The sequence below is a fragment of the Bombus huntii genome, chromosome 7, assembly GCF_024542735.1.
Source record: "Bombus huntii isolate Logan2020A chromosome 7, iyBomHunt1.1, whole genome shotgun sequence".
NCBI classification, from domain to species: Eukaryota; Metazoa; Arthropoda; class Insecta; order Hymenoptera; family Apidae; genus Bombus; species Bombus huntii.
Window position 1 is genome coordinate 15,056,127 of NC_066244.1, and position 20,231 is coordinate 15,076,357.

General features: G+C 36.6%; 1 protein-coding gene and 1 long non-coding RNA gene across 3 annotated transcripts in view; one reads left to right on the forward strand and one right to left on the reverse strand.

The window, feature by feature from the left end:
• The window catches only part of LOC126867893 (terminal nucleotidyltransferase 5C), a 161,865-nt gene that overhangs the window by 101,612 nt on the left and 40,022 nt on the right, over positions 1 to 20,231 (reverse strand). The window lies entirely within an intron of this gene.
• LOC126867953 (uncharacterized) lies at positions 1,122 to 18,768 on the forward strand. Of its 2 annotated transcripts, XR_007690487.1 has the most exons (3): positions 1,170 to 6,353; positions 6,550 to 6,635; positions 6,733 to 18,768. It is a non-coding gene; the product is annotated as an uncharacterized LOC126867953 (long non-coding RNA). The 2 variants fall into 2 exon arrangements; XR_007690486.1 differs by having other exon boundaries at positions 1,122 to 6,353; positions 6,550 to 18,768.

A 20,231-nucleotide genomic window follows, 5' to 3' on the forward strand; every position in this document is an offset into this window, starting at 1 on the left:
AACTGTATCACCTAACCGGAAGCATCGAGAAATGGAAATATTATCGCGTTGCCTGACTACTCTGTACAGGTTGCTTCGAAGGAGTCACCAGTCATGTCATTGGATATCGTACGAACGATCTCGAGCGATCGATCCATTTGGAATACAGCGTTCCAAAGCTAATCTAAGAAAAGAAGAAAGCGCAGAAAAATCCAAGAAGATTTTAGTCTCATCGGTACGACGATCTATAGCGACATCAATTTTATCAGTTCTTATAATCCGAAGCGAATCAAGGCCAATCGAAATGACCTAGACATATTAACGTACTGAACGTAAAAATAGCAAGTAACTTGAAGCAACCAACCTATTTGAAACACATTCTGCCCTATTATTCGTCATTTCTTCCCCTCGTTATTTCAAACTTAATTTAAAAGTTTACCACAGAAAGATTCACATGATCAAACTTCGATCTCATCGGTCTCACAGTTTTGCATCGATCTTGTTCAGTCTCTATGATCTCGAACGAACAAAGGTCAATGAGAAAGAACAATTTAAGGAAATACTATGATCCATCAAACACAAAAGTGTCGCCAGTGACGTCTCTGGTTACCGAACAAACGACCTTGAGCAATCACTCGACCCGCGAACGTGTTCTAACCCGTTTTCCCTTGAAGTATGATCTGGCATGGTCTAAGAGTCTATTAAAGAACGATTCGCATTCGTAAACCTTGACCTCGCCACTGTGACAATTTGTGTCGACTCCGATATCTCTTCCAGTTTCTACAATCCCGTGCGGATCAAGGCCGATGAAAGAGTCTCGTAAAGCAAAGAGAGCCGCCTGGCAGAAATCGATTCCACGGCTCGGGCCATAAATCGTCGTCGGATCTCGTCGCATAATTTACCATTGGTACATTTTAATCGAAGAAAATTGACGGTCGTAAACGTCCGCCCGTGCCTGGGAATGTCTAAATTGCACTTTTAACAGGCACCGTAACCGTCTTATCGCGCGGATCGATCCGGACTCTCGATTTACGAGTTGCTATTAATTAACGGTCGATCCACGAGCCGATCGCGCGATTTATCAAGAAAAACGATCTTCCGAAAACATCGGTTCCCGACTTTCTATCTTGCTCAACGCGGTTTCTTCGTATTCTTCCCACGTAATTGGTGCTGTTTTCAGTTGATTCAGAGGCAGACGCTGGCATGGTGCCGCTACGAAAATTCCTCAAGGTGTTCGACCAACTCGCTCCATTTTCTTAACGTTTTCGTACCTGGCCGTTAAAAATACGCGAACGTTTTTCACAAAATTAAACATCTCGCTACGATACTCCAGAAACTGAAGTCTATCTTTGGTACGTGAACTGTGACGGTGTTCGTTGATTACGTGTATTTGTCAACTATAAAGCGAAACGTCAAGCTCTACGTGTATTTCGACAAAGAATTAAGAAGACCATCGCTGTTCGTTGATATGGACGATGAATTGGATAGAAACATCGATCGGTCGTCTTCGTAACTCGAACATAAATATCCCGAAAATATCATATACCGTACGGAATTGCACAGCACATTGTACAGCGAGATCGCCGATAAAGGGACGTGTCAGACGAGAAGAGATCCGATCTCGTAACAATACGTATTCTTATCTGCGTATTTATTTCTGTCACAGAAATTTAATTTTGACCATCAATGTATTAAAATATTTAGATACATATCATAGTTTGATAAACCTACGTAATATCGAAGTAGACAGAAAAAGGCAAGCCAGCCAATGGCCAGCGGATTGCTCATGGATGATGCGATCTTGATATAATGTCAAGGGCGAGGTACACGCGGTGCGGCATACACCGAGCACGCGTGTACGAGTCGCAAACCGGGTATTTTCGGCCGCAAATCGAACGTTCGACGTGTACGAATACGGTTTCGGTGTACGCGAAGATCGTCTATGACGAAATGCTGCGCTGATTCGCGTTGGCGCCAGTTTACGTATTACGAATGACAGTAGAACCTGGTTCGTCAAACCCGGTGGAAGATCTTTTCTCGCGTAGAAAGTGAAATTGATGGAATTCGAGTGTTGCGATGCAACGAAGGAAAAATACGCGAACAGACGAAACCTAAATTTCTCGTGAAAAATTCTTCTTACATCGTTAACATTGTACAGCATAAATGAGCTGAAAGTTTGCGCCAACTCGCATTTCCGTCCTACACAGTGAACGTACTTGATTATCACTGTAAAGAAGCACAAGTCCGAGCTATCTTCGTGTATCGTATGCAATGACCTTTTTTTAAGCATACGCGCTTCCAAGAAACTACATCACGTTATCCATACGTACGTTACACGTGTTAACCGTACATGAAATAATAAACAGGTATAAACAGGTATCGCCGATAATCATTATCGATACGTTGACTAACAATGTTTCAAACGCCTCATAACTATCTTGTATAATGTTTCATCAACATAGACAAGCTATAAACGTACCTCCTAATCGACTACTCATTCGCTTACCCATCCAACAGTTGCTCTTGGAAAATTTCTATTCGATTTACAGTTTCAAAGAAATATTAAAGTGTTGGCTCAAATTTTAGTAAACAGTTGTTTGTATGAAAAAATGAATTTAAACGAAACGATTATTTTCTAAATTCTCCTATTTTCATTTTTCTAAATCGAAGATCTAACGATAAGAAAAATGTACAGAATGTGCATAGTACAGAAACATGGAAACTCTGTAATAGTAGAAGATGCAAAGTGAATTTCATTACTTTAGATGATAAAACGATAAATTTGCATGAAAATCAAGTCGATCTAATTCAGTGGAAATCATTCACGAGGATCTGAAGGCTTCGACATGATCGCTCCTAATGATCGTAATCGGTTGGAACGATTGGAATCGGGTATCAAGGGGATAATACGGTGGCATATGTCTGAATCAGTTGGCCCATTCAGTGGCAATGACCGGCGGACCTTGCAGCCAACCGACGAGCCAGAAATTGACAATAAACGCCCATTCACGTAATAACAATGCCGCAATGACAGCCGTGCGTGTGATATGTAAATGTCATGTCCACTGACGACAATGACTGACACTGAAACTACCGACGATTCATCGAAACCGGGTTCGAATTAATCGATGGATACATAAATCATTAACAAGACCAGTTATTCCATAAAAACAAGAATAATTAATTAGTTAGATGTTCTGTTTCTCTTTCAAAAGAATTTAATTATCGTTGTTGTATCGTTTACGATTCTTGAATTATTTCAGAACCGAATTTTCCGAACTGTGGGAATAATTTCTTACTCGTTTTTGTTTCTCAATTAATTTTCATAAATCTTTCTTCCCAGAAACATTTAATTACGATTATAACATTCTTCGCGTAACTTGATTCTCTTGGAATCAAATTTTCCTGATTATGGGAAATATTTCTATTTTAACTGTTAAACATTTTCCTAAGAAATTTTAACATTGTCATTTTCCTAAGAAATAATGTCCATTTTTCTAAGAAATAACAAGTCTAATGTCGTTTCTTTCAATGACGAGTTTCCGGCATAAACAAAGTGTTTTGTGAAAATTAATGACTGTATTTTCGATTTTGATAAATTCATTCGGTTTTTCTTTAAACCATCGATGTCATGATCCTTTTGTTTAACTGTGTTATCGATGTAATATATATTACTTTGACGTGGTTGTCTTATCAGGCTAGATAAATGGTTAGTCCAGATAATTTTATGCGACACTAAATTATCGCTACTTGTCCGTGATATTCTCTTTGCTATTTCTCATTTACTTAAGATTGTTTTTCAGATTGAACTTTGCGTATAAATTAGACAACTTTATAATTGTGAAGATATGTTGTGCGTACAGTTGTTTATAAAGTGCTAGACCAGATATGCAATTTAAAGTGCCAAGGAAACATTGTTTCATGTTCGAAGCATCCAATTCCGTATTGTCGTTGCTTGTTTGTTTTCTGGTAAAAATTGAACAATTTTTGAATTTCGCAAAAACGTGTCGAAAACTTGTTTCGTGTTTTTCAGATTGATACGAACTTTCCTTCCGCTGTAACCAGCTTGCGTGTTGGAACAAATTGTCCAATTTTACGATTAATTGATCTTAAAGAATGCAATAAAGTATCGTTTAAAGCGATCGATTAGATAATCTGGTACGATACAAACACATCGTTTCACGTTTGAAGTATAGAATTTTTCTTTCGCGATTTCTTAACAGTTTCGGATAAAAAATGAGAAATTAACAAGTTCTGCAATTACACGAAGTGAGCAGTATCGTAGAATTTCAATATTTGATCTTGAAATTTAACGTGTTTCACCGTTGTGAAAGTACATATAATAAGTAAATAACGATATAAATTGTCAATTTTCAATGATTAACGCGTAATATGTTACGCCGATTACTTTAATTTAAAAAGACAACAAAGGTGTCAAACAATTTGTGTATCTGTAATTCGCAAAACACGTGCGTGACCCTTAATTGTTCCGATAATTTAACAAATAGATATAATACAACGAATTTTACGTTTGAAAAGAGGAACAACGAATAAATTAAGAACCCTATCAATTATATCATAATTTAACACATGTCATAATGCTATAAATTATATTATAATATCGGAGTAATTTTGTCGAGTTGAATCGATAGTGGAAATGTAGATAAGATCTATAGTGGTAATGCAATGCTAATATTATCGATGTTGGTGGTAGTTTAATCAGAACACCAAAGATGAATGGATATTACGCTATTGTATTACTAACGTTACAGTCAGCTTCATTATGTATCTGAGAACCTAATGACGCGATAGAACCACTATACTATACTACCATTTTTTTTTTTTGGTAAAAATAATGTTATTATTTTATATTGGAACGCGATGATATTAAGAAGCACTCGATTTTACACGGCGATGAAGGGTTAATATTTTGCAATTTTCAGCAGATAAACTTATTACTCCGAAACTTATATTACGCACATTTCCATTGAAAATACATCAATAGAATGGTAAAAGTTACGCCACTTCTTCTTTTAAACAGAAACTTCTATAATTATGAAATTAAAAATTAATAAGGGTAAATCAATTTCACCCAGCTCGATCTTATCCCTTACAAATGTGAAGTATAATATAATTTATTTCTAACAAAATAAAAATTTCGATCATCCCTGGAACAACCCCTCAAAATTTAATTACTTTGTCAAAACACCTTTATTTCTAACAAAACGAAAAACATAGAAAATCTCTACACGAATGAATTGTATCTAAGCTAAATCCTGAAAATCGCTACTCTAAGAAAATGTCTACTTTTACCAAAATAAATAAATAAATAATAGATCTCTAATTGTAGAAATTATTATTCAAAAAATTGATACGTAATCGAAACGATAAATTAACGCCAACCTTGCCAGCCTCGGTCAAACGACCGCTTTGAAAATTTCATTAAAAATTGTGCGTTGCGTTCATCGTTATTTCTTTTGTTCATCCAACTTCATGTGAATTCTTATATTACCTGATTAATCGATTTCTCAATTTTTGTTAATATAAAAATTTACATAAAGTTAGACGAACAAAAGAAGCAACAATAAACGTACAATATTAAACTAAATTTTAAAACCGGTTTCCCGACCTGGTCTGGCAAGCCCAACGCTAATTCATTTTCTCAATTCGAAAGCTTCAAACAAATAGAAAGAAAAAGAGGCGAAATAGCGATTATACATCAAAAGTTTAATATCCACCATAATTTCATGGTAGTACAACTATTACAAGCATGGGCTGCCAAGAGCAGTCTACCAGTTTCTCTAGTTTCCTCTTCAACGCACTTCAATCCCATTCAGCCTTCAACCCTGCACCCTGCCGCGACAATCAGACGCCCTGAGCAACTCCAGCTACGATAGAGCAACCGATCTAGGTCAATCGGTTGCCAGGCAACAATTTCCTCGTCTCGTCGTACGCGTTGTCTGAAAATCGACGACGTAACGTCGCTCCTCGCTGAACCGGGAAGTATACAGCTCCCGTGGGTATTTTCCCTGCACGGTTGTTGCCTCAATTTTCAATCGATTACGCGGTCGAAGAAGCGATCGAACTGTAACCGCACCGTGATTCGGCTCGTGTGCAAACGAACGCCGGCCAATTTCCACGAATTCACCGCGGTATCGAACGAAGGTAATGGGGAAATTGGTCGGACGCTGTGAAGAACTGGAAGCTGCCAGAGACGAAGGGACTCTATTACCCGTCGAGTTACAGCGATCATCGAAGTTTCTGACCGAGTGGAAACTTTCCACCTGGGTTCAATGTTTCGTTGTTTCGAGGTTTTACGGTGGAACAGCGTGATCTCCAAGCTAGGACCGTGCTTTCGTTAGAATTTTAGATGGGTAAGAAATAAATGTTACCTTTCATGTATAATTTATTTTCAATTTGTTAATAATTCGATGTATTAAATGTAAATATTCCTAGCTTTTATTCTTCACAGTAATTAATAGATTAACTTTTTATTAGTAATTAGTAATTAATTAGTAGTATTTAGTAATTAATAGATTAACAATTTCTTCTTACATTTTGTATGTTTAGTTGCACATACACGTTGGTATCTTTGGACTTTGAATCTTTTCGATGGGCACGTTCTTGGCGACTAGGATTTATTATGCACCGTTATAGTAAGTTTCTCTGTAAATGAACAGCTTGTTTCACGATTCAAGTAAACGTTTTAGACGTTTGAAAAATAGGATGAATATTACTTCGTCGATGTTACAGGCTAGCATATTTTAGTGAAGTATTAAAAGAAATGTTTTGCCTTAGAAAATGAAACGATAGAACTTTGTTGGTAACCAAGGTTCCTTTCCTATTTATCCGTGGAATTTTCATAAGATAAATTCGACATTGCGGTATTGTATTTGCGAAACGGAGTCAAATTGCGGCAAGGAAGAGAATGACAGTGGTTTTGCAGGTACGCGTTTGACGACGCACCTGCGACAAATTTTCGATTCCCATGGGCCAAACAATTTGTAGACAAAGCGAATTTACTTGGTGATTTATAAAGACGTAAAATTGTTAAGATCGTTGTACGGGAAGCATAGTCTGTAATACGGTTTCCTCAAACTTGTCTACTTTTCGAAGAAACGTATATACGGACGAGCATTAATCCGTGTCTTTTATGCTCCAATTTGCCTGCATTCAATTGTATTCAATGAAAACTCGCAGCGGTGCGATTACCATCGCGACGTTACGTTATTTCGCTACCAACCAGTTTGTTGATAAAAAGATAGTAGTCTCTATATGAAGAGAATTCTGGGCGAATTATCTTTAAGATTCATGCAGATAAACTGCTTTTAAATAATTATACCAGCGCGCTGCACGATTGTTTTATCTGCGAAACTCCTCTGCTTTCGTATAATTATGATTTCAATGAAAACACAAACTTAGATTATTTCGTAACAACACGCAGAAATTAGAAATTCCCTCTGATTGTTGCGTTCTTCATACTATTTGCGTTTCATTGTTGGAATAAATAACACGAGACCTTGACGCAACAAAAAAAAAAAACGTTCCCCGTAATTCATTCTTATCTCGATCGATCGCTATTTTCAATAAACAAGTAAAACAAAGTACAAACAACGTACTACCGTCCATTATATCGTTACCATCCATTAGTATTGCATAATTATTCGGACAACTTAATTCCAAATTTACACTTCGATGCTTCCACTTGTATAATTAATGGAAAGTTCTCGGCTTACCTAACGTTCATCCAACTACGAGCAATCTTCGTAAACTATTTCAGTTTCTGTTTACATTTTGCCAAACACGTTGTTCGAACTTCGTTGATCGAGTTGGTCGCTGTTCCAAGCAAAATGTCACGAATCAAATCTGATCGAATCGAATGAGATCAACGCAAAGCGAAACTCGTCGCGTGCGAAAGAACGCGGGTTAAGCTTTGACGAGGCAAACCGAAGCCAATGTAAATGCAAATCCAAGCTTCGACGTATCACGATAGTTAAAGTTAATGAAACGAGGAACAACGGTGAAATAATTGAAATTGTTCCGTACAGAAATAACACGAGCTCTGCGTGCACATGTGATTTCTGTCTACGGATCAATGTCACACGACGAACAATCAATGAGAATTGGTTGGTCGATGGAGACATCGCAGATACCCGGCGCCCGTATTATACGCGCTTCGTGTGGGTGGCTGGTACAATCGTGTTCGCGTGCGTGCACCCTGAGCACACACGTAAACAGGTCGTGTTCGTGATAACCAGCATGTCATTAGCCTGTCACGGACGACGAGATGCGACGCGCGGCGTCTCTCCGATTTCATTTGGCGTCAATGATCGGGATCAATTTGCGCTGACTTTGCCCAGAGGGTGGCACAAACCCACCAGACGCTGGCAGACTTCGATCGATTTCGCGCGATTTATGATCGAGACGTTGTTGAATCGCGCGGTTGACATAGAAAGGGATTTTGTTCTTATTTCATTCGCAGGAAGTGGATCTACCCGATGTCGTAATCTGTCGGTGAGAGGATACAGTTGGATTAGCGTCCTGCCTGCGCTCGGATTTGCAGTGTGTTATACACGTACTTGGAGATTAGCAACTGCAGATTTCAGTTTTAGTGACCTGTTTCAAAAACAAAGTGCGATGGCTTAAGGAATTTAAGTTTATTGCCATAAACACCGACTATTATCTTAAACTGCGGAATGTTTGATCGTAAATCAAGGAACGTAAATCAAGAAATATATATATATATTAACGTTATTCGATTTCTCTCGGACTTGAATAATGGATGAAATACAGGGTGGGTGGTAACTGGTGGTACAAGCGGAAAGGGGGTGATTCTATGCGAAAAAAGAAGTCGAAAATATAGAATAAAAACTTTTCGTTTGAGCCTTTGTTTTCGAGAAAATCGACTTTGAATTTTCGCTCGGTACGCGTGCACTTTGTCGCGTCTCGTTATAACGGATCTCACTGTAGATCGTTGTCTCGATGGAAAAATTAAAAAAAAAATTTTTATTCTACATTTTCGTCTTCTTTTTTCGCGTAGAATCACCCCCTTTCCGCTTGTACTACCAATTACCAACCACCCTGTATATCGTATGCATCTACGATATGTTGAAAGCGCTTTCAAGGTCGATCTGAAACATTAGGTCGTCCGAAAAGTTTCTTCCGTTTTATATTATGTTGAGGTTATTCGATGTGTAAACAGAGAAAACTCGTGAATAAAGTGTAAGGCAGAAAATATATTTAAATAGAAGTGTAATTATAAGTAAGAATACAATTTGAGTTGATCCAGATCCGCACGCTAGTGTCACGTAAAATAACAAAATAAAAAAAAAAAAAGAAATTTGAGGTGAAAAATAAAAAAAAGAAAACTTTATTTTTTTTCTAACAACAATCCACTTTACAATCCACTTCCGAACTCTAGGCGTGACTTTCTAAGACCGACACTCTTATGATTTGACTTTCGATCGGATCCGATTACTTTCTTTTGCCATCCCTTAACATCCCCACCGTCCATGCATTTGCTAGGCGTCCGCGACCATTGCCACGTGCTCTTTCTTCTAGAACCTTCGGTGGAAGGACCGTTGGGATGTTGATAGTTCATTAGGCACTTCAGCGATATACATTGTGGCCGAGTGCCGTCACATCTTTATCTCCATCGTCAGTTCATCGGATTTGAAGTATGCCGGTTGTGACGCTAGCTGTGTTACTCAATAACTGAAAACCCCGAAGCCAACGTCGCCTGTCTACTGTTTATGGTCTGACTTCGTCGCAGTTTTTTGTCTGTCGATGGCTTCAGTGCTTGAGAAAACTAAAAAGACCAGATGTAGAGTTTTCTTAGAAGTGGTAACCATTTCAACATATTATTTTATCAAATTACGTACGATCCATTTTGTTCTATCAAAATAAAAATCATAAGGTTGGACAGATTAGATTTCATGTTTGTATAAAGATGCATCGTTGTGAAAGACGGATCTGTAAAAGAAAGACACTTTTCGGACAACCTAATAATAGCAATCGCGAAAGGAAAATACGTTAAACATTCTCTGAAATTAGTATGCACTGCGAAACTTTCGATCTCGTCGGTCGTATGTTAATATTTGTATTTTACGTATAAGAGTACTTTTACTGTGTAACTTTTCTCTGCTAGCTACTTTCGCGCGACTCCCTGTGTCATGTTCAATCGAAACCATAAGATCAACTGTGTAGGAAAAGAAAGAGTAAAAGAGAAAGAGATAGGAAGAGCGTATGGGAGGCAAATTATGTATCGACCTTTACGCGCATGCATGCGAGTATTTTTTTTTCCCTATGTAACGTTCAATTTTATTTGTCATCGACTCGATAACTCGATTCGATCAAGCTGACCTACGTGGAGGAATGCGATAAGCGATTCTTCGGACAGTGGATAATTCCTATAATATTACTGTTTAAGGTGCGATTATACAGAGTGACGCAGAAGAAAGGTAACGGTGTATAAACTTGGTGACGAAGACGACAGATTGATATGCATTTCTGGGAAATTTGAAAAAAGGAAAATGTCGAAAGTGCGTTTAATGTACAAAATATAAAAAAAACATTTAAACAGTGAAGTATACACTTGTCCTAAAATTTAACGGCAGTAAATTAATTAAAATTATTTTAATAAAGATACGAAATGCCATAAAAATGCGTGGCCTATTCAGGACGAACGCGTGCGATCCTTCATAGAGATTAGACCGAGCATCAAAGAATACTCAACAGTTACGTGCATATTTCCAATTTAGTCTTGACTCGGGCTTGTGACAACGATATCTGTTGAAAAAATTATAGTCGAACAGGCATTTTTGCAGTATTCGTTCGACTTCCAATTCGGCGAAAAATTATCTGGAAAGCAAATCAATTAATTTTACTAAATAAAGGAAGGAACGAGTATTCGCTCGCTTGGTCCAGAGTAGTTTAAACGAATCTTTTTTACCATACAATTGGCAAATTTTTGGTTGGTAGCGGTACGTAGTAGTCGAAGACCCGGACGGATGAGAAATTGAAAAGCGCGAAAACAGACGCGTGACCACAGCCGGCTAAATCGCAAACAAGGACATCGTGGCCAACAATACGCTGAATGTCGGCTTCGACACGGATGCTCGCCGATTAACCTTAGGGTTTTTGAAAGAAACTCGCGATTACCAGCCGTATCACCGGTATGTAACGTGTTACATACACCACGGTACCCGCACGTCACCATTCCTTTGTCTTTTTTCATCTTTATTTCCTCTCCATTTTGCTTTTCCCTACTATTATACAAATGTGTTATCTGGAACGACCTCTTATCGGATAAAAAATAACCGAGCGTTGCTTAAATCGTGCCAGTGGAGATTTCCAGTGGAGATTACAGTTTGCTAGTGAAATTTCACCACGTTCCTTAGTCCTTTTTTTCTAAAGGTTCGCAGATTTTCAAGACGACAATGGTGCGTTTAATCGTGACGACCGCGTTCTTTTTTTTAATGTACGTTGTTACTCAGATACAGTGTCGTTGAATCATGAAACGACATTGAAAGAATTAAAAAGATAGAATCCAAAAGGAGATTTGTCTTGTCATTGAAATATCGCGAAGAGTACTTTCGACATTCTGAATGTTTCTGTATATGCGTTCTACGTATCGTTGAATACAATTTTAGTATAAACGCCAAAATATCAATATTTGTATGTAACGTAAACGGTTGTAGCCAACGAACAATTCTAAATGAAAGACAAAAATTTCGTTGGGAATTTCCCTTCTACCGATCAATTTGCGAGTTTTCTCGCAAAGGAGAAAGGTTCTACCATGTGGATGTTTGCAATTTCCTCTAAGTTTGTAGATAGAGCGTTGTACACATGCATATGTATATTTGGTGATGGAAAGGGACGGAATATTTCGTTATCGTACACCGATTCCGCTTGAAATTGGAATCTCCTCTAATCTTCACACGTCTTCGACTATGTAATCATATCTGTCAGACCATTTCGCAATAGTTTGTCCCTAACAATCTACGCTTTTATTTTTATTCGATTCTTCACGATTCGCGTAAATAAGTCGTTAGGAAAATTTTTACGTTCTCACGATCGATAAAGATATTTACCGAGATACAGCAGCTACTTGATGACTGCATTCTGCCATAAATTGCATGCATTGATAAAGCTCGCCATGTTCTTTACTTCTCATTCCGGAGCTAATACTGAAATTTTAATTTCTGCGAAATGATTTTAATACCAAAGCGATAAGATGTCGCACTTTCTACTTATAGTAAAACCAATTTGCGGTACTACAGGTGGCGATTTCCAAAAAAGTCTTCCTTTGCTTGAATCTTGCCGCGTTTTTCAACAGCCAATGCAACTTCCACTCTTAAACTTTCCAGCTTCCTCTCCACCGCAACCGTAAAATCGAAAAATCGAGTAATAAGATGTTTCGTTAAGGAGTCAGGAATATTCAAAGGACACCAACCAGCGATAGACCTTCGTTCCATTCAGATCGTTCAAAGGACATTCACGCGATTCTTATCGCGAACACCTGTCGATAACTTTGTGACCCACGAGCGCGATACGCGAAAGGATAAGTTCGATCGATGTTACGTCGATGTAAAGACACGCAGGTCGACTGCGTAGCTATGTAAGTTGTTGCCTTTTCTAATCAATTTCATACTTGTCGTTGATAACAGATGAAAATAGGCACTTTTGCAAGAGGAAATTAGAAATTCAATTGCATGGAAAACTTACGCAAGACGAACGAGTTTACGGAAACATGTCGGATGGCATGACGAATCGATTCTGGAAGACATCGTCTCCAGATTGACAACTATACTACGTACGTACCTTTCGAAGTTAAGTACCGTTCAAAATACGGAAGGATAGTCTATGCAATGTATATTTGTTGGCAGAAACACGATTATCTTTATCGAACCACGGATAAATATTTTATGCTATTTCAGTACGCCCTATGCTATTTTAGTCCTTTGGCGCGTAAACAAGGAAACGATTGTATTTTCGTGACAATTACTATGCTCGAATACGTCGATTTCGAGCTTCTCGGAGTATCGTTGTTATCTATTTTTACTATACCAAGTAAAATACTTGCTCCGAAACTTTCCAAATAGGAAGAAAAGCTAAAGCTTTTGAAATACGATTAAAAAGTCCCGAATTTTTTCAACAACTTCTTCCGTAGTTTTTTTTTCTTTTTTACGTATTTTTCTATATGTTTAAATTTTTAGATTTCTAACAAACATTTGGAGAATGTTAATATTAGAATCTCTGTTACCCTGACAATTGTATGTACCGGATAAAACCAATGAAAATACGTGAATTTGTGCGAGATAAAAATAAAAATTGATGGCCACCAATAAGCGCGACTCTATGGGAAAAATCAGAGGAAAAAGAGAGCCGGAACGGCGCGCAATTGGGTCGTACAGTCACACGTTCTTGTCAAGGCGACCGGAAGTAAAGGGCGTTCGCAATCCTGGATGAAGAAAGGCTGTTAAACAAGACTTTTTATTTTTTCGCCAGTCTATGTTTGATTTGGTTCTAGCCAAGCTAAGCCAACCAGGTTAGTCAAAAGATCATGTTCCACGGTACGAACATCGGTGTTCGGGAATATTGAGAATAAAAATTAATTTACTACTTAAACTGTACGCAACGATCCTTTTGATGGAATTACCAGCTTCGTAAATATCTATAATTAGCCATTTCATTATAGGTAATGAGGAAAACTCGTCGGTTGTTACGTTTTGATACAATCTGGATAAGATGATAAGCAGATTATTATCATTATCTTTAGCATAATTTCTTGGTATATTATGTTCGTAATTTTAGTACCTGTATTAACATTATTCCGCGAATGTAAATTAATTGTTTAAATAGGGAATATCGTATTGAAATAAAAATGGAAGACGAGGGAACCTTATGCAAATGCGTGGTATTTAAAACGCTACGCTTGAATCTCGATTATCTGATAAATATTCACGAATACGTTTATTTAAAGCTGTCGATTGTCGGATTGCGATGGCAGATAAAAGGAAATATCGTATCGAAACAAAAGCATGTTTTAAAGTTAAGTAATATATTTAATTAATTAATATCGCAGATTTTTATAAACATTCTTATCTTTTCATCAGTTCGTAATTTCTAAAGAGATAACAATAACCTTGCTGTTTCGTGTTTTTCACGAATTTACTCGGCAGAAAGGTTAATGAAGGCTATGAAAAATCAAAATTGCAAATTACCTTCGAGAACGTGTGAATACGTGCGTGAAAGAGTGAAAAGGATTTGCATATTCGATAAAAATGGCTCGTGCCTGAACGTTCGTCGAGCATCGATAATTAATTTCGACGAGTTTGATAATAAAATCACGAAATTGAAGCATGATGTAACGTGACGTAAATCTGGTTAAATCAAATTGAACGAAATACTACATTGAAATGTTGAATGAGCGAAAATGTGTTTTCTTGGCTGTGACAGGTGCAATGTATCTAATCTTCGACGTACAAGTGGATCTTTGAAACTCAAAGGTTATTGCACCACTCTAGCAACAAGTGTCAGTCAACGGATAAGAGAAGGAAGAGAAAGAGGAGAGATAAAGTTTCTCTTTCGCAGCCTTCTCCCTTATCACTGACACGGCTCCTACCATCTATCTCTCTTATCTAACCAATCAGATCTGAAACGATATTATATCGTGCTTCCTCAAAGTAAATACAATTTTTCTCATATACGTTGGAAACGTATATCGAGCGTTGAAATCTATTTTTTTCATAAGGAGAAGCAATAGATTTGTCGAATTTTAGGAGAAATCTATAGAAAATCTAGAAACATATCGAACACTGGATTATCGACTTGAAGCTTGCACGAGGAATCACATACTTTCATTTTATTTGACAGATTATTCCATTATTCGTTTGAAGATTTGCTTGATAAAAATTTATTAAGATTTAAGCTTATTAAGATTTATTAAGAAGTATGGATTTTACTTTGCCATCGATCATGTTATTTTAATCTACTTTCGATAGAACGATTTTTCTATAGGAATTTATATATTTTCGCGTATGAATGCGTAGAAATAGAAGGAAAAGTGTGAGCTTAAAAATCGCAGAACGCAGCGAAACGTAATAAGTAACGTAATAAGTAGGTAACTAATAAATTCTATATAAAAACAAATAAAAAAAAAGAAGGAAAGACGTAATGGAAGAAATTCAATAATAAAGTAAAGATGAAAATTAAGCAATTTTAATTTAAAAATCATGCAAAAATAAAATGATATACAATAATTAAAACTTCCATAAATGATAACGATAACAATACGATGTAATTCCTCGTACTTTTAGGATACATTTTAATTCACCACTAAAGGAAATCTTTCTTTACAGTGAAACATTCAAGGATCGTTATATTCTAGATTTTGCTCCGTCATTATCGCGTCAACGGAGCAAGAATCTAGAGTTATCGCGATTAAAAAGAGAAAGACCAAGGCGAATATGTGTAAACAAAATTCTTGTCCACAGATTATTTCTTGTTTGCTCGGCTCGAATTTAGAAGCTACTGTGCAAACGTAATTAATTCGAACCAGTTGCGGGGGTGGCGATATTTGTCTTTAATACTACGAACCGCTTGCGCACTTATCAAAACGTTGAGAAATTATTCACGTTTCAAGATGCAACAATGCGTGATTTCATTAAGACGACGAATTAGCGTTACCCACGTTCTTGCATGAATTAATTCATTTCTTGAGACGGTAGACAAGATTTACGAGGAGGAAACGAGCGTGTTTGTCGAAAGATAGAATATCTTCCCCGTTACCAAGATTAAGATTACGAAGAAAGCGAACAACGAACATCACATTAATAGAAAAATGCGAATTAAAAAACCACCGGCAACTGTACCTGTTCTTCTTCACTTCTTCATCCTCTTTCTTCCTTCTCTCCCGCTTTCCTCTCTTTTCATTCTCTTCGCTGTTATATTCGTTTCGATCTAATAATATTAATAAAATAACTGTTCGAATATTCTACTATAGACTCGGCTCATACAGATTCATATCATAATGCGTATCTAATATTTCTTTCTTTCTCTAGAATTTTTATCTACGTTAAGAAAAATCCTCAGAAATTTTCTTATAATCGTTTCTTTGATATTAAATCCTGATTCACGTTACTCTCCGGAGTTAAAATACCCTGTCCACTGTTTCACAACGTTCGGTAAAACTGGTATACATGTAGACAATCAGCAAACAATTTGATCTACCTATTTGTTCGTTTATTCGAGGACCTGATAACTCTCTGTCCTCGACTTCGACTAACACGGTCAACTCGCTGCTCAAACTCGCGCCCTTCTGCGTAATACGTACATTGTTTGCCTGTAATTAATCTCGATTATTCTGTAATCCGCGCGAATTGGAACAGAAGTGTTAAAAGACCGAAAGAAAGGGGCGAAAAGTGGGAGGAAGAAAAATTCTATTTTAAAGTCGTAGAATTGAGAATTGTGGAATTTTTGAGTTAGGCGTTTACCGATTGTATATCGAGCGAAGAATGGAAAAGTTCATCGGCGCAATGATATTTGCATAATACGATGATGAGTTTTACATTAATCGAGAAATTTTTTCTTTCGAATTTCAATACCAAGACCAATATCGCCGCTGTTGAAACAAAAATAACCTTCGATCGATTCCTGTTTATTTAAGTAGCATAAATTCAACGACTTATACTATATGTGCAATCCTACAAATCCTACTAATCTTAATTTCTTCATTGAAAATTCAAAAGCTCGTCGAACATCGTCGCTCACGAAATAAAAATTACTTTTTCGATTATCATGTTTATTCGAGTAACACGAACTAAATTTATTCTCTACCTATTTACTACTTTGCTTCTGATAAGCGATTCGAGTCGGCAATAAGAAGGTATCTCGTTAATTACGCTTGTTTTGCCCTAACTTTATCCTCGTTCGAACATCACCTCCAGCTCCAACATCATGCCCTTATCGATGAGCTAATTGTTGCGAGGCTGGCGTTTAATTAACCGACTCGGTGAACTTTCCCGCTTTTATCCGCCGAGGGGTTACGATAATTTATTTACGGGATGATTGCCCCAGCTCGAGCCAATTGTATCTGGGTGCCATTTTTTACACGACGACAGTTGTTTCACGAGGTGAACAAACTCGTCCGTAGACGGTTCGCGCAGATTCTTAGCGAACCGTAATGACGAAATTGTACGGTTATCTTCAGCAATCGATTGTCCGATCGAGAAACTCGCCCCCCGTGAAATTTTCTCTGTCGTGTGTCTTAATGTCGTTAGGATCGTGTAACGAAGAACACCGTAATACAGGTGAATCGACAAGGATTTGTAAATTAATTACTTTGTAAATTAACAGCGGTGTACGGTTTTACGTTTAGAACTATGGGCGAATATGGTGTACAAATTGCGCCATGGGCACCTAAACCAAAGATATTTGAAGAAATACAAACGTTTAAGGGAGTGTCCTGAATTAGAATGTTCTGAATTAGAAAACAGAGTCTTTTTGTGATTTTTTTAGAAGGGAAAGAAATAAATGAAGTTATTGAATTTTCAGGTATGGTTTTACATATATTTAACGAATACAAAGAAATTTTTTTAAAGTAAAAAAGAAATTATAACAGACTTCCAAGCCTATTTCATTTCATGGGCTGCTCGATGAACTAAAAAGAAGGCAGAAAATAGCGTGAAATTAAAAAGTTTGCCGGGTTTAAAGAAAAAAAGTGTCTTATAAAAAGAAAAAATAAACTTTAAGGTGCTATAACAATTATTTAAATAAACTTTTTGACGAACTTTTTTAGTTTATCGAGAAGAAAAATATATAATAATTTAATCCTTCTTTTGGTTTTTTGTTTCGCTCAAGAATTACGAGATAGATCTTTCACGCCGATTGAAAACTGCAGCCCATGAAATAGGCTTAGAAATCTGTTATAATTTTCTTTTTTACTTTAAAAAAATTTTTTTATATTCGTTAAATATATATAAAACCATACCTCAAAATTCAATAACTTCATTTCTTTCTTTCGCTTCTAAAAGAAAATCACAAAAAGACGCTGTTTTAAAACATTCTAATTCAGGACAGCCCTTTAAAATTTCACTATTGTAAAAGCGCTTGATAAAGTTTCGATGAAAAATTATAAATCGCTTACTCTGACTATTCCGGCAGTTTTACTGTAAAATACTAAGATCACGAGTAACTGGAACATAGGGGAGTCTAAATGAAAGGTATATGGAAGGATAAAAATCTGCAAGAATGTAGCGAATGTATAGAACTTCGACGTGAAATTACGAATTGCATATTTGAATTATTCTGGTAGTATTTAGCGTGGAGAAATAGTAACTTCCGGGTTTTAAAAATAAAATATACTTATATCGCGTGTCCTTCTCTAAATGAGACATTCGTTGAATATATTAAATACTGACGCGAAATGAATGTAATATATTTATAGTTAGATTACGATTAGGCAGAAGAAGGGCAATTTGCAGAGTTTAAAAATGAAATCTACTTCCGTGATGAATTGTGTTTGTTTAAATGAAATATTGAATGTCCAGAGACAAATGACAAATTGCAGTTTTTAAGAGAATAATATATGGCATACCGGTAATACTGCAGCTCGTAGCGTAAATTTTAAACGAATGAAATTAAGTAAAATTAAATAAAATAGCAGGAAACATGGAAGTTGAATGGAATATTACGAATATTTGTAACAAATTAGCTTACAATGAAATTCGTAAACGTGTAAATTACTAGATATGTATCGAAATAAGAAATAAAGTTTGCTCACTTGTACTGCGGCTATTTATGATCGATGATCACGACCACTCGTTAAGATAATATGTATATTTAGTAGATAATCTCTTACCTGAAAACAAACAAAATAAAAATATCGTAAGTCAAATTAGAACTTGGTATTATCGTTGATAAAATTTTGGATATCAACGTATACAGATACTATATTTATGTACAGTGATTTATTTACATCTACATTCGCATTAATACATTCGTGCACCGTGATGTGTGCCCATATTGTGTTTAATAGAAACACACATATAGGTGTTTTGTTTATTCAACGTACATATTGCTATTAACGAGCTGAAAATAGTGGTAAAATTTAGTATGTACGTACTTAAAAAATTAAGTGTAAAAATCTATACGTTTCAATCAAAATTAAGTACAGGGTTGTCCGAAAAGTATCTTTCTTTCACAAACGTGTTTTTTACGACAGTGCACCTTCATGCAAACGTGAAACCAAGTCGCGGTGTTTATCTCAACGAAACAAAATGGATCGTACGTAATTCGACAAAATAATATAAAACAAAAAACGTTGTGCGTCTACTATTTCCTGCTAAAACGAAAGAAACTTTTCCAACAACCTAATACATATGTAATTAAATTCGTTATCGAACTGACCGATCAATATCGTTCTTTGCGTTATATTTTTATGTCTTCTGACCAACTATCCAAAGAATTTTTTTATTTTTTCTTCGTAGCTCACGACATCTTATATAGACAAGATACTTTTGTTTCTAACCAAGACGACATCTCGAGACGATAAAAATTGGTGCTCAAATTAATTGATCTTTCCTTTATGCTTTTTTAATGAACAAATAAATAGAACAAACAACGAAATTACTGGACTGCCGATTTGTATGTAAATTCGTATTTTACAAACACAAATAAAAAAAAGTGGAACCTAAGCAAGAACGCGTTCCGCTATTGAATATCACAACAGGTACTGTATTTTGAATTGTATATTGAATTTTGTATTCGTTTGCATGCTCGAATTTGCCATAAGTTGAGAAAAATGCGTAGTCTAAACGTTACTTGTGGGAACGCCATAGTGCTGCTATGAAATTACATCCTAGAAATCCTAATGCTAACAAGCATCGTTACAAAATCAACGAACGAACCGGAAGCCACGTTACATGAACCATAGTACATATACGAACGAATAAATATAACGAAACAGAAGGAAAGGAAGAGAAGAAGAATAGATGAGAGATAAAAACCGGCGTAAAAATGATTTTTCATGAATGTAGTCCGGTTTTACGAGGGAATTTTTCGCGACGACGCAACCGTGACCGTTCCTTTTTCCAGTAAATCGCGTATCCAGTGCGAAAACCAGGCAATCGAGATCGTTTCGGCAGGGTTTATCGGTTTGATTCGGTGCGTAAGCTCGTGAACAATCGCGCGTATTCATGGCGAGTTGGTTTCGATGAAAAATGTTTGTCGGTGGCACCGCAGATAGGCCG